This window comes from Tamandua tetradactyla, chromosome 4 (assembly GCF_023851605.1).
Source record: "Tamandua tetradactyla isolate mTamTet1 chromosome 4, mTamTet1.pri, whole genome shotgun sequence".
Taxonomy (NCBI): Eukaryota; Metazoa; Chordata; class Mammalia; order Pilosa; family Myrmecophagidae; genus Tamandua; species Tamandua tetradactyla.
In genome coordinates, this window is record NC_135330.1 from 34939715 (window position 1) to 34953834 (window position 14120).

Genomic DNA, 14120 nt, shown 5'->3' on the forward strand with positions numbered 1-14120 from the left:
ATATCCATCAATAGGGGACCAAATTATTGTGTTTGGAATATTCCACAACAATTGGAAAGCAAAATATAGGCACTGACATGAAACAACATCCATAATATCTTACAAAACGATAAAAGCAAATTACAAAACAGTAAGTGTAAAATTAACTGGCTTGAATAAAAAAGATATATATTCATATGTGCATGTGTATCTGTTAATTATTTAGGAAAAGCTCTGAAACACTCTCCTGTGATTACCTTTGCAGAGAAATTTAAGTCACGTAGGGGGAGTGACATTCATTTGCATCTGTGTGTGAATTATTTGCAAAGCATTTGCTATTTTTATAATAAAAATAAAATGGGGAAAATTTTCTGCTTCAGCAAAGCTACTACTACTTACCAAAGTGCTCCCAAGTCACTTACGCATATTTAAAATTTTGAAAGTCAGATACAAGAACACTGGAACCTGAAACTGTTGAGCTGTGTTCCAGTAGCCTTGATTCTTGAAGACGATTGTATAAAGTATAAGTTTTACAATGTGACTGTGATTGTGAAAAATGCTCCTTTTATCCAAGTTATGGACAGATGAGTAAAAAAAAAATGGATAAAAATAAATAATAGGGGGAATAAGGGGTAAAATAAATTGGTTAGATGGAAATTCTAGTGGTCAATGAGAGGGAAGGGTAAGGGGTATGGGATGTATGAGTTTTTTTCCTTTTTCTTTTTATGTCTTCTTCTGGAGTGATGCAAATGTTCTAAAAAGTGATCATGGTGAAGAATACACAACTATGTGATGATATTATGAGCCATTGATTGTACACCATGCATGAACTATACATGTGGGAAGATTTGTCAATAAAAATATTTTTAAAGAAACAAAGAACAAAACACTGAAATAAGAGGTACCAGTCTCTCCAAGAACATCAACCGGTTCCATGCCCTTATACCATATTGCCAACACCCCTTTTCAACATGAAAAAAGTCAGAATGGGCATAACCAAATATCCCTTAAGATTGGGAGAAGGATCAAAGGAGAAGGAGGCGTTATAACCAAGAAGTTAGGATTTAACAAATGAGTATGACTGCTGAATCATTATATTGATATTTCTTTTTAGTCTCCAGTGTCTTGGAGCAGCTAGAAGGAAAAACTGAAATTGTGGAACTGTAACCCATACCAAACTTGGAAATCTGTTCTATAACTACTTGTTACAATGTGCTTTGAAATCTATTGCTTTTTTGTATATATATTATGCTTCACAATTAAAAAAAAATGTTAAAAACAACAACAGCAGCACTGGAGTAAAGGCAGTGAGGCCCACCAAATATTTCATTTGCTCCCCCCATCTCCACCATCTCCAGCCCCTAACCAGGAGTCAGTGCTTTGCCACCAGTTCTAACCAATGAGACGTGAGGAGAAATGCGTGTCCCTTGGAGGCCGAGGTGGTGGGTGGTCCAGGCTCAACTTCCTAGCCTCTCTCCACCTGCCAGCACCACTAAGGAGGCCACACCGTTGAGATGATAAAGCTCTAAGGTGGTGCAGCCTCCGGCCAACCCCCCTGCTGTTCTGTTATGCCGCCGAAATTTTGGAGTTACTTTGTTACTGTGTCCTATCCTGGCCTAGTTCAGTTCTCTGTTACTATCTAACAAACCAGCCCCAAATTTAGAGGCTTGAAACAACAGCCATTTATTGGCTCAGGATTGTGCAGTCTGTGCGAGGTGAAGTCTGGGGACTCTTCTACAGGTCTTGTCCGAGGTCAGCCGGCTGGCAACTGAGGGCTGGGCTGAGCTGAAACCCTGGGACGCACCTTCTCTCTCTCTCTCCACCCCCTCCTCTCCTTAGGGCGGGGTGGCGCCCCTGCAGAGGTCCCTCCATGGGTCTGCCCAGCAACCGAGTTGGACTTTCATGGCAGCTCAGGACTCCCCAAAGAGCCAGGCTTCTTAAGGCGTAGCCCGGGACCGGCGCTGTCACTTCTCCTGCATTCTATTGGTTGAAGCAAGTCACAGGCCCCGCCCAGATTCAAAGGGGCGGAGACTACACCAGAGGGAGAAAACAGAGGCAAGGGTCATCGGGCCACCTGGGTGAGCCTCCCCGGGCCACCTGGCCTCTTCTGAGGAGTGCAAATGCCAAGTGCCTACCGCGTGTGTGAGAACGCGTTGTGCTGTGATGTGTGTGTAACCTTTAAGGGTGTAGTCATGTAAATGGAGAACAATTTAAAGCAACTCATTTTTTACTTTTCAAAAAAACAGTTTAAAATCTAAAGTTAAAGCTCTTTAACTTTAGGGGGTGCAAGGGTAGTTCAGGGGTAGAATTCTCACGTGCCATGCGGGAGCCCTGAGTTCGATTCCCAACCCAGGCACTAAAAAAAAAAAAAGAAAAAGAAAAAAAATTCAACGAATAACGGGATCTTCACAGGGAAAAAGAAGGGAGTGGGGAATGAAATTTGACCTGCACAGCATACAAAACAAACAGAAACAGTTGCCTACTTTGAAAAAGCAAAGATCAAGTCATGAATGAAGAAAATCACCTCTTATTCTTATCATTGTAGGTTGAAAGAAAAGATGGTAAAGCAAGAAAGTCCAGGTGCTAAAGTCATTGTGAAAGTATTTACAGGAATTTAAGTGCTAACTATAAAGCATACGTAAGTTATAGGTACCGCCCCCTGCCTGGTTTTCAGGGTCCGGCATGGAAAGGGTGCGGAGGGGCCCTGGGGCTGAGAGGTGAGCCTGGCGCCCTCCCCGGTGGAGGCGCGGCTCCAGTCTCCCGCGGTGCAGGCTGTGTGGCCTCAGACCCGCCCCGGTAACACGGACACAGCCCCTGCTTCCGGAAACCTCTCCTCTCACCACCCGGTTCGCACAGGGCGCTGCTCCCTCCTGGAATTCCAGCCTCTTCCTGACAGTGGAGTGCCACTCCGCCCAGCTCCAGCGCCCCTCGGACTGTACTATATGCGCCACACGGCCTCCGGTGATGACATCTGAAGAAGAGAGGGATCATCCCAGATACCGGTCCCTTGATGGGACTTGGGTACTCCCACCTTGTCCCGTCCACCCTCTCACAGTGGCCCTCGCGAGCGACACCCAGAAGGCGTTCCAGGGCCGCTGGTTCTGGTTAGCTTCACTCTCCAAGGCCGACCTTGTGCAGCGCTGGGCAAGGGGTCAGGTTGGCTGCTGGCCCCTCACAGGAGAACCGAGGGGCCATTCCTGCCTCCCAGGATGGAGGGGAAACCACTGTGCCCCGTGCCTGGATATAAGGGGCACTCCGCAGATGGAAATAAATGTTATTGAGAAGTCCTGGGGTCCCTTTCTTTGCTGACAGTCAATAAACAGGGACACCATCTGTCTGACTCACCAATATATTTCCAGCTCCAAGTACAGGGCCTAATATATTATGGCTCCTTAGTAAATATTTGCTACCTGAATGGATGAATGAGTGAGTGAATGAGTTTATAAATAACTCGCTGCAGCAGCCCAAGAATGGGGAGAAATCCCAGCACAGGTTCTCCGGGCCAGGCTGGGGAAGAGGCATCCGCCCTCGGTGTCGTCTGCTCCCGGGAGCAGCCAGGCTGCCGAAGGTGGCCCTGTCGGGCCTGGTTAGGTTATTGGACATGTTATTGGTGTGGTCAGCTGGCTGGATGGGCCCGGCTATGCGGCTGTCAGGGCCCCACTTATCTCCCATCTGTAATGGTCCCTGGCTTTTTATGGACTTCCTGCTCTCCCCTGGCAGTCCTCGGACTTTATTATATGCACCACATGGTCTCCAGCGATGAGACCTGAAGAAGAGAGGGAAGAGAGGGAAAGCCTGGGAAAAGGACCCAGAGGACATGCACAGGAGCCCGGCCCCCGCCCCCTCCACCCCCTACCCTCTGCTGCAGCCCCTTGGTGTCGAGCCCTGTCCCGGGAATAATGCTGGCCTGTCCCTGCCTTCGAGCTCCCAGTGTACTTGTGAGATGCCATGCCCCATTTCCACATAGCCAAGTCCTAGCCCTTCTACAAGCCAGGTCCGGATATCAGGTCTCACGTGCCCCTCAGGCTCACAGGCTCACCCCTCAGCTGAGACCTGCCACCCCCATCAACCCCCCGGCCCACCCCGCAGAACTGTCTGTGGCATCCCCTGATGATGGTGACCTGGCCTCCGTGAGAACCAGAGGGGACAGGGGCGCTGTGCTCACAGCCAGCCCCGTCTCCAGGCAGCTCTGTGATGGGACTACCACCCCCCCCCACGGCCCGTGGCCTTTGGATAAGCTGGTGGTTGTCTGATTGTGCCTGGGGGTCGCTGCAGGGGAGGTGCGTGTCCGTGTCCCCTGCCCAACAGCCTGCGTCTGGGGAGCCTCGTGCCGCCTCCACCAGGGAGCGCTCCAGGCCCCCTGCAGCTCCGCCCACTCCACTGGCCCCTGTCCCCTTTAGAGGCTGGACACCCGTGTCCCTGAGAACCGGGCAAGGGCAGCCGGGGGCCCGTTGCTGGGCGGAAGCAGCCTCACCCAGAGAGACCTGGCTTGAGGGAGGGGCGTGGATTTTGGGGGGCAGAGGCTGGGGGCACCGGGCAGGTCATTCTACAGAGGCCCCCTCGACGGCCACCTCAGAGGACACACGGTTCCCCGCACACCCTCTCGTTCTTTCCCTCCAGGGCTCCCCTCGTTCTGAACGCCCCCCCTTTCCTCCCCTACAGGACACAAATCTCTTGGCCAACACAGAGCACAAATCCCTTGCTCTTCGGGCTAAGGCCGCCACCCCAGTGATATAAATACATGACTTAACCCTCGGTTTAAAGGTTAAGCTCACTTGGGGCTAAAATTCTGTGTCCCCAGGGCACGTGAGTGGGCCTGGAAGAGCCTGAGAGCAGGGGTCACGTAAACAGGGACCGCTGGTGGCAGGCAATGCTTTGCACACCATGATGCACTGTCAGACCGGCTGTAAGGGGCATTTAGTTATGCTTTTCCTTTTTCTAGGAACCATACTGGCTCTCCTCGGGACACATGGCAGACACTTAACAAAGCTTTAAGCACTTATGAAGGAATTTCATAAGTTAGGGAAGTCAAGAAAACTTTTTCACTGGTCAATATGGAGAAGAGGTAGGAGATGGTTTCACGTGGCAGATGGCCAGAGAGCTCCGGAGGAGGGGCCTGGGGGCCGAGACTGGCTTGTGAATCAGAGATCTGGGGGGGCCGCTGGTGCTGAGAAACGGGGGGCTGGGAGGTGGACCCTCATGTCTCCCATCCAGACCCTTCTGCCAAAGCTTGGATACAGCCTTGAGGTGTGTGACACACAATCGGGAGCTAACAACTCTGGTAGTTACTAGGCACTTAGCATGTGCATTTAAATGGCGCAATACAAGGTACACACATAGTTATTATTACTATGCCCATTTCATGGATGAATTTTTTTTTTTTTTGCCAGAGGCCTTCTGCCAGTGTTAGCCAAAGTACTCGTCTGTACCCCCTCCCCGATTCCAGATTCTGCTGACTCAAGCCCTGCCTTCTGCCCAGCTCTTCACTTTTCCTCCTGCCCCTTTGCTCACAGAATCCTTTCTCTCTTCTCCCCGTCCACTTAGGCACAGCCTTCCTGTCTCCCACTCTGGTCCCAGAGTGGTCTCTCCCTCCTCTGACCTCTGACACCCCTCATCCCCACTCCAGACCTTGACCAGCATCGCCACAACCCTGTCCTCCGGCATCGCCTGTGCCTGCCTCTGTGTGTGCTCATGGTGCTCCCATGAAATTCTTGGGGAGCAGTGAGGTGTGCTCACGATTTTCAAAAAGGCTAGGAGGAAGAGATGGGGAAGCAGGGAGAGAGGGGAGCAGGTCGCCCCCCCCCAGCTGAAGGACAGAGCTCCCCAGGCTCTGGGGTGGAGGTGCCGGCTGAGCTAATCACCTAAATGGACACAGGCTGTTGAGAGACAGGCTCTATTCCCTAATAGAATTTTCCCTCAAGTGCAATTTAATTTTCTCTGAGGCGGTCTCCAGCCCCTCTGCTACCCTCCCCCTAGACAAACCCTTATTTCCCCAGCTTCTGAGGGGGAGCAGAGCACCTTCTCTCAGAGAAAGGAGAGGGGCCTCTTCTGGGGCCTGCCCACCTCCGTTGGCCTCCGTTTCAGAACCTGCCCCACCTCCTCAGCTCCCTCCACTGTGCCCCTTCCCCGACTCCCTCCCTAGCTGGGGGCCGCTGCTCCTCTCCCCACCCTTCTCTGACTTTCTCTAGAGCTGCCTGGGCTCAGCTAGGACAGCCGGTCCCAGCCTCCAAATCCTCGTCATGAAGGCAGATTCTTCCCCTGACCTCTGGTAAGTTCACAGGCTTCCAGAATTCTCTTTGTCTTGCATAGTGTCAGATGCTCATGGGATGGGGGGAGGCGATGGGGAGGAGGGTGTGGGAGGTGTTGGGGGGATGAGCCCACGTGAACCCACCCTTGGAGGGCCTCAGGGGAGGGGGCAGAGATCAGCTGAGAGCCCTGTGGTTTGGGGTGCAGCCCAGCCCCCGAGCACCCCGGGACCTTCCTGGCTTCACCAGAGCTTCTCCTGGGGCTGGTCTCTCTCTGACAACCCCCACCCCCAGACCTCAGGCTGCGGGCCCTTAACCCTGACTCTGGTCTGGGAGTACTGGAAGGTGTGGGACTCTGGGTACTGAGTTGTCCTTCTTTCTTCCTGGCTGATGACTTCAGGGTGGGAATGGGGGCATCTTCCAAAGTTGCTTTCTGCTTCTCTCTCTGAGGGCCCCTTGGGCTACCTGTGGCCCCTTCTCTGGGGTGACAGGGGCTCAGAGAGGATGGTGCTGGTTCACCCCTGGCCTGTGGTCCTGTGCTCCCCCCACCCCCAGGGCAAGATTGGGGCTGCGGGCCACAAAGAGACTGAGGAGCTGATGTGAACCCTGGGTGGGCTTTCACGGATAGCAGGGGTCCATGGAGGCTCAGCTCTTCCATGGACACCGAGGCAACCCGCCACCCATCCTCTCCAGCCCTTTCCTCTTAATCTGGCCAGTCCCAAGGAGGCAGCGCTGGAATTCCTTTTACTTTGCCATGCAAGCCTTGAAAAGAGCAGAGGGAGGAGCTCGGGATGACAGAGAATGGATGGGTGGCAGGTCAGGGTCAACTGCACGAGGGAGATGGCCATTCTTCAGACCCAGCCACCTGCTCAGCCCCCGCCTGCTCGCTGGTGCAGCTGAGGTCACGAGCACTCGTCAGCATGCGGGGCCGCGTCTGCGGGCATCCTCCCGCTCCTTCCTCCCACAGACGCTTATTCTCATACTGAGAAATTGTGCCAGGTACTAGGGGGCAAGGGGACTGCCTTTTGCCCTACAGTCTGCATGTGCACGTGGGTGCCGTGCATACAGGTCAGAACAACCTAGGACAGCACCTTCCCAAAGAAGCATAACGCTAGCCACATGCACGATTTCAAATTGTCTAATTGTCATGTTAAAAAAAGAAATGGATAGCATTTCTTTAATAATAGATTTTTTAAGCCAGTATATCCAAAATATAATACATTAAAACATATTTTTGCTGTTATATGATTCTTTGCATTTTGATGTTTTGGTGCTGTCTGTGACATGGCACGTGCATGTAGTCGCACCCACAGCACACCTGAGTTCGGACCCGCCACACATGCAGTGTTCGGGAGCCGCGTGTCACCAGCGGCCGCTGTGCCACCCACAGCTGGTTAGCAATGCGGGCTCACAGGGCCCAGACCCGCTGCATCAGAATCTGCAATTTAGCAGAATCCCAGGTGATGTCTGTGCACAGGAAAATCTGAGAAGTGCTGCATTAAGGGCAGGGGAAGGTAATAGACATGTATTTATGGAGCATTTACCTTACGTGCGCTTGTGGGGTTCTCGCGTGGCCCCCAAAGAGCCCCTTCTGAGGAGTGTTAGCTGAGGACTATCACCCCCATTTAAATAAGGGAGACAGGCTCTGTGTGTTTCCTTTCCCACAGCCATGAAGCTCCGTTTAGATGAGGATTTATGTCCTCTACAGAGCGCTTCCTTAGGTGAGGCTTTGGGGAAATCAATGGCCCCCCGGAGCTCTCAGCACTTTCCCTCTGACCACTGACAGTGGTCACACAGTCCCAGGGCCCTGGTTCCTTCTCTGCAGGTCAATGTTTTAAAGCAAAATGTTCGGGTGACCAGAGGTGACCCCCTTCATAGTGAGCCAAGGCAGATCAGTCAGAGCCCCAAAGGTGGGCTCCCCGTCCTTAGTCCCCCCACAGAGTGAACATGTACGGGGGGGCTTGCTGTGCCCCGGGCGCTGCACTACCAACTTTAGTTCTCCTTCAACAATACTCTCAGGCTGGTACTATCATCCCCACTATGAAAATAAATCAGCAGAGGCTCAGAGTACAAAGCTGCCATCCACACTTCAGTTAATCTGGTTCTGGAATCAGGAGTGTGGCCCCTGCCTCATGGCCTCCCCTCACACACACCCTGGCTTTCTCCTGTCACCTCTGCCCACATTGAAAGCATCTACTTTTTTTTTTTTTTTTGGTTGCAAGTCAGTTCCTGAGGGCAAATTGCTGAGTTAAGCTCCTCCAGTAAAAATCTTTCACCAAGATGATGACAGGGTTGTTTTATAGATGCGCCTTGACACCTGCAGCCGTTTTCAAATGGAGCCAGGACGACTTCCTACCCCTCAGCCTCCCATTTATAGCCTCCTCCTTAGAAGCGGAGAAAATGAACCTTCTGGTCAGAAGCTCTGGGGCTGAGTCCTAGGAATCACCATGCAGAAAACTTAGTCTTTCCGAGCTTCAGTTTCCTCAACTGTAAAGTGGTCTTGAGGCTGAGGTGAGGAAAGGTGCGTGAAGGCGCTTAAACTATAAAGTGGCATAAAAGCACCATAAATGGGCACTAAGTACATTCTCGGATTCAGGGTCCTGGGACTGAAGACGGAAAGGGGGACAAGGGGAAGAGGGTTAGCTGTGCAGCACCTGCAAGCCAAGTTCTTTTGTGCAAATAAACTTGGCTAGTAATCCAAATTAAAGAAACAAGTCAGCAAAATCAAAAAGAGCATAATTATGAGCTTGTGTGGGCAGAATAGCTTCCAAGGAAAAGGTACAGAATCCTGTTCTGAGTGCAACATCTTGGAGAGGCTGTGTGGGGAAGGCAGGTCGACGGAGCATGCCTTCTGCTTACTGCAGCGGACTGTCATTATTAACCACCACGATGGCCTCTGCATGCCTTCTGCATGCAGGGTACCGGGCTCCGGGATTCAGGTGCATTATCTCGAATCCAACTACTACCCTACCACACGGTAGTTTTGTTCCTGTTTTAGTGGTGATGAAATGAGGCTGGCAAGACCAAGGGACTTGACCCAGGTGTCTGGGGTGTGAACCCGGATGAGTCTGTCTCTGATCACACCATCACGCCCTTCTCAGGGAAACCAGCGCCCAGCCATGACTCCACCTGTACCAGGCAAAGGGCACCTGGTGCCCTGATGGAGTGGGAGCCTTGCACACGCTAGTTAAAATTTCACCCAAGGAACGATTTTGACACATTGGTGTCAACTTCCAACTGGGTGGGAACAGCTGGTCTCCTCCGCTTGCAAAGGAAAAACAAAACAAAAAGAAAAACTTAAGAACCCATATGGGCACAAATGGCCGTGGGCCTCTTCCTATCACCCACCCACGTTTTTAGGAAAGAAGAACTCCCAAGTTCTATTTTGCTTAACAACATCCAAGAAAGTTTCTTGTCCCCTGGTTTCTCTCATAAATAAAAAATAAAAGGAAAACAAAACCAAATAAAGGCGGGGGGAGGGTAAAATAATGATGGCCAACATTTCTAGAGAAAGAATTCACTTGGTGGTTTAGGGGAAAGTGTGTGAGGAGGGTACTATCATTATCCCCACTTAGCTAGTGAGGAAGAGGAGGACCCACACATGTGCTAACCCAGTTTTCTGATCCCTCTCAGCCCCAGGAAGACACGTTCCTAGAGAATTGGCTGGCACTATTTCACAGGAATGCCGGGAGTCCCGGGGCAAAGCAAGCTATGGTCCGTGCGCACTTGACATTCTAGGTCACCACTAACCAGGGCAACGGAGGGAGCACACAATAAGTGCTCAGTGAATGTGTGCACTCAGGAATGACCTAATGTATTCACACTTTGTTGGGAGAGAAAGCGAATAAACCTTGAAATTAGAACAAGGCCAAGTACCGTTTCCTTGTACAGCTCCCTCATGCACATGGGATGTGGGGTGAGAGCGCTGCACAGAGGGACCCCAGAGGACCTGGCCTTGCAGGGTACTGTACTCTGGGTAGAACCACTACCTGGCTAGGTCCAGGGATCTCCAAATAAGAGTTGTTTGATGGTGCTGGTGGTGCCATCAAAGACAGAGCCAAACTTGTTCTGAGAAATGATCATGGTGATGGATATACAACTATGTGATGATATTGTGAGCCATTGATTGCACACCAAATATGGAATGTTCATTCACTAAGAATGTTCATGTTTGCATGTTGATCGGTTTTATTAATTAAAAAAAAAAGATAGAGCCAAACTACCTGTGACCCTATCCTGGCTTCACTGTTTACTACCCATGCAACTTGAGGCATATTACTTAACCTTTGTGTGCCTTGGTTTCCCCACCTGTAAAATGGGGATAATAATAGTACCCAACTCAAAGGATGTATGAGTCAGTACACATGAAACACTTAGAACACTGCTGGTGATGTAAGTGTTAACTATTGTCACTTTCCTTCTTCTTCTAAGGACCAGTGCCCCTTTTGGTGCACAAATGCTCTATCCTGTTTCTCTGCCATTCACTGAGTCAGAATCTTCTCTTGAGATTCAGATACCTAATTGCAGGACCATCTCTTTTCCATGCCCCTTAAACTTCTGTGTCAAGGACACAGGGCAGATTTAAGGGGAGTAGCAACTGCCTTCTGATCAGCATCCTGGGGGGGAGATCCCTGGGAGATTCTGGGAAGAGAAGGAGACAAATGACAAAGTGGAGGTCTTGCGAAAGGGACCTGTGACAAATGACTGGAAGGACTGGGTGGACAGATGGAGAAGAGCAAAGGCCCCTGTCCTTTTATTGGAGAACTCCTTGTGGCTCCCTGAACAAGACAGTGGCTCCCCAGGGGCTGGGCCGAGGGTTGGTCTCCCTGGTTCTCTCTGCTAGGATGAATAATACGGACCAGGGCAGAGGGTCTATATCAATCTCGCCCAGCAGAAAAATGAATGAAAATTGAATTCCCCAGGGAGATTCGGGGAGCTGTTAAGCAGACAGAAATAAATCAAAGGATGCCACAGAGACCAGTGGAGGGGGGAGGCAAGTTTCCAACAGCAGGAGAATAATTAAGGAAACAGTTTCAAAATGCAAATGATAAAAGAGCATTTGAGGGGAATAAGGACAAGAAGGAGATGATTAGTGATGGGGTGACATGGAAGTGTGTGTGTGGGGGTGATGTTTGTTTCTCAGTGGAAAAAGAGGCTGGGGTTCAGGATTCCTAGCCTCTTAAGGGTGACCGCTCCTACTCTGTGAATCTTTTAAAATGTAAGTGTTTGAAGAGACACACAGTTGCCATCACAGAGAGGAGAGAGCACCAGATCGGGAGTCAAAAAGCTGGATTTAATTTCCAGTTGGCTCTGCCACTTATTAGCTGTGTGACCTTAGGCAAGCCACTTAAGCTCTCTGTTTCTTGGTACTCATAACCAAGCCCAGTCATAATTATATGAATAAATGAAATAAAATACATGGAGGAACTTTGTAAAATGTAAAGTGCTATGCTAATGTAAACTGTAATCATTATCCTAAATTGGATTTCTGGAGATTCTTCCCTCAGAATTGGATCTACTGATATGTTGGGTGTGGTTTCCAGAAATGTAACGCGTTAAGTGTCTAGAAAGTACTAGATACTTTGTGCCAGTTATTGACCAACTGCCCAGACAGACAGACTTGGGGAAAGCCATATAACCCCAATGGCTGATCCCCTAACATCCGCCCTCCATCCAGATCCCAGCCCAAAGGTATAGGACTGAGGATGGCTCCAAGGACCATTGCTTCTGGGAGGCCGCCTGCCAGCCCTGGGGCTGCCTTCAGTGAGAAAAGCCCTTGCTGTCACTTTGGAGATTTAAATCCAAACTGAGACCCACCCCAAAAATCTTCCTGGACCATTCCACAGTAGAGATTATATGACTTCTGTGGGATTCAGCCATTTTCCAGCTCTCTGGGATAGAGCCTAGCTTAGCCCCTGTTAGCCTCAGTTTTTCATCTCCAAAGTAGGTATAAGAATACCTACTACTTATTAGCTCATTGTGAGGAATAGATGAAATCATGCAGGTAGAAGCATTCGCCTTGTATATATGGTTACTGCCACCATATATGAAATTATTGTGTTATTATTATCATCAGCTACAGTAGGCATTTAAAAATCTATTTAAGGAAAGCTTTTTCACTAAGTTTCTTCATTTGCTGATAAAAAGGCTGAGACCCTAACCTCTCCTGTGGTTATCAGTAGAGGACTTTGGGAATGGGACCCAGCTCATATCATTGTGCGGCAAATGCCTTTAGAAAAGCCTCAGAATATGGAAAGAGCATTTATTGGCTGAGCTCCATTGTGTGTATGTATGGAGGTGCAGAGGGGTCCTGGGGAGCTGCTGCCCTAATGCCAAAAACAAAGAACCAAACAGACATCCCAAGATTCTTCTGGTATTGGGTAGAGGTGAAAGTGGCATCTCCTGAATCAGCACTAGGCACAGAAGAGTCCCCACGGTAGAAATCATGCCCACCCCGCAATGCCACACTAGAGACACGCAATGAGAAGAGTGCAGGATCTGGGCAGGAAGAGAACTTTCTTAAAATCTAATTTTTAAAATACAAAAGTAATTACCATTTATGTTCTACATTTTACTACATATAAATATTTTATCTTTTACCAATATTATTGAAAAATTAAATTACTTTACAAAAATCTGGAAAAGAGAAAAAAGTTTTAAAATGTTCCATAATACATCTCTTTAATATACTTCTGAATAGCATTCAACATATTTCCTTCCAGTTTTTTTCCAATATTAAAAAAACACAATTTTTATGTTTTATAAAATAAAGTGCTCATTGAGGAAACAAAAACAAAAGGAAGAAAATAAAAATATGTACTGTACAGATAACCACTTTTATGTTTTAGCATATTTTATCTATCTATAGTTCTTTTTTTAAAATGTGGTCCTAAAGTTCATATTGTTTCTAGCCTCCTTTTTTCCACTTCCTAATAAATCTCAAACACTTTTCTATATTATTAAGTATATTTCTGTGATTTGACTTCTGACTTAATACATTCCATTTTATTTACTATAATTTATTTGATAATCCCCTACTGTTGGACATTTAGATTATTCTCTTTTAAAAATATTATAAGCACCCACAACTATATCTTTATAAACATTATTATTTTCTTAGAATAAATTTCTAGGTGTATTATTGGGTCAAAGGAAATGCACGTTTTTAGATATGCATTTCCTGTGACCCAATAATACACCTAGAAATTTATTCTAAGAAAATATATACCCACAGTTGGTATTATCACTGCTCTTATCTTTGACTAACATTTTTACATACTATAATCATATAATATTGCATCCTGTTTTTGAAAAATGTATTTCACAAGCATTTCCATGCTGTTAGATTTCTAATTTCAATAACTGTGTAACATATTACCAAGAAAATTTAAAACACTTCACTAAACCATTTACTTTTGTTGTATATTTAGATTATTTTAATCTAAAACATAATACTGTACCAAATTTATGCATGATTTTTAAATTTAGATTACTTACGTGGAACAAACACTTAGAAATGGAATTACATGAAGGATATGAACAATTTTACGGATTTGGGTATGAGCAGCCCCTCCACCAGCACAGAACTCCGCCTTTGTCCCCAGTTGATCATTTAACAGGCAAAAAGAGGTATATGCTATGCTGTTTTGTCTTGCGTGTCTTTAATTGCTAATAAGGTTGGCATTTCCCCGTGTTTGTTTACTAGCGATATTTCTGTAGAAAACATTTTAGTAAACACTGAAAATGTCACCGGGTTCCTTGCTGTCTTCTGGCACACACTCTCAGTCTGGCGCACTGAAGTCACCACGCAGGTAAACAGGGGAAGAGACGATGCTGCCCCAGCACCAGGACACAGGGACCTCACTGGAGAAAAATTCTGAGCGCGAATAGAGATTT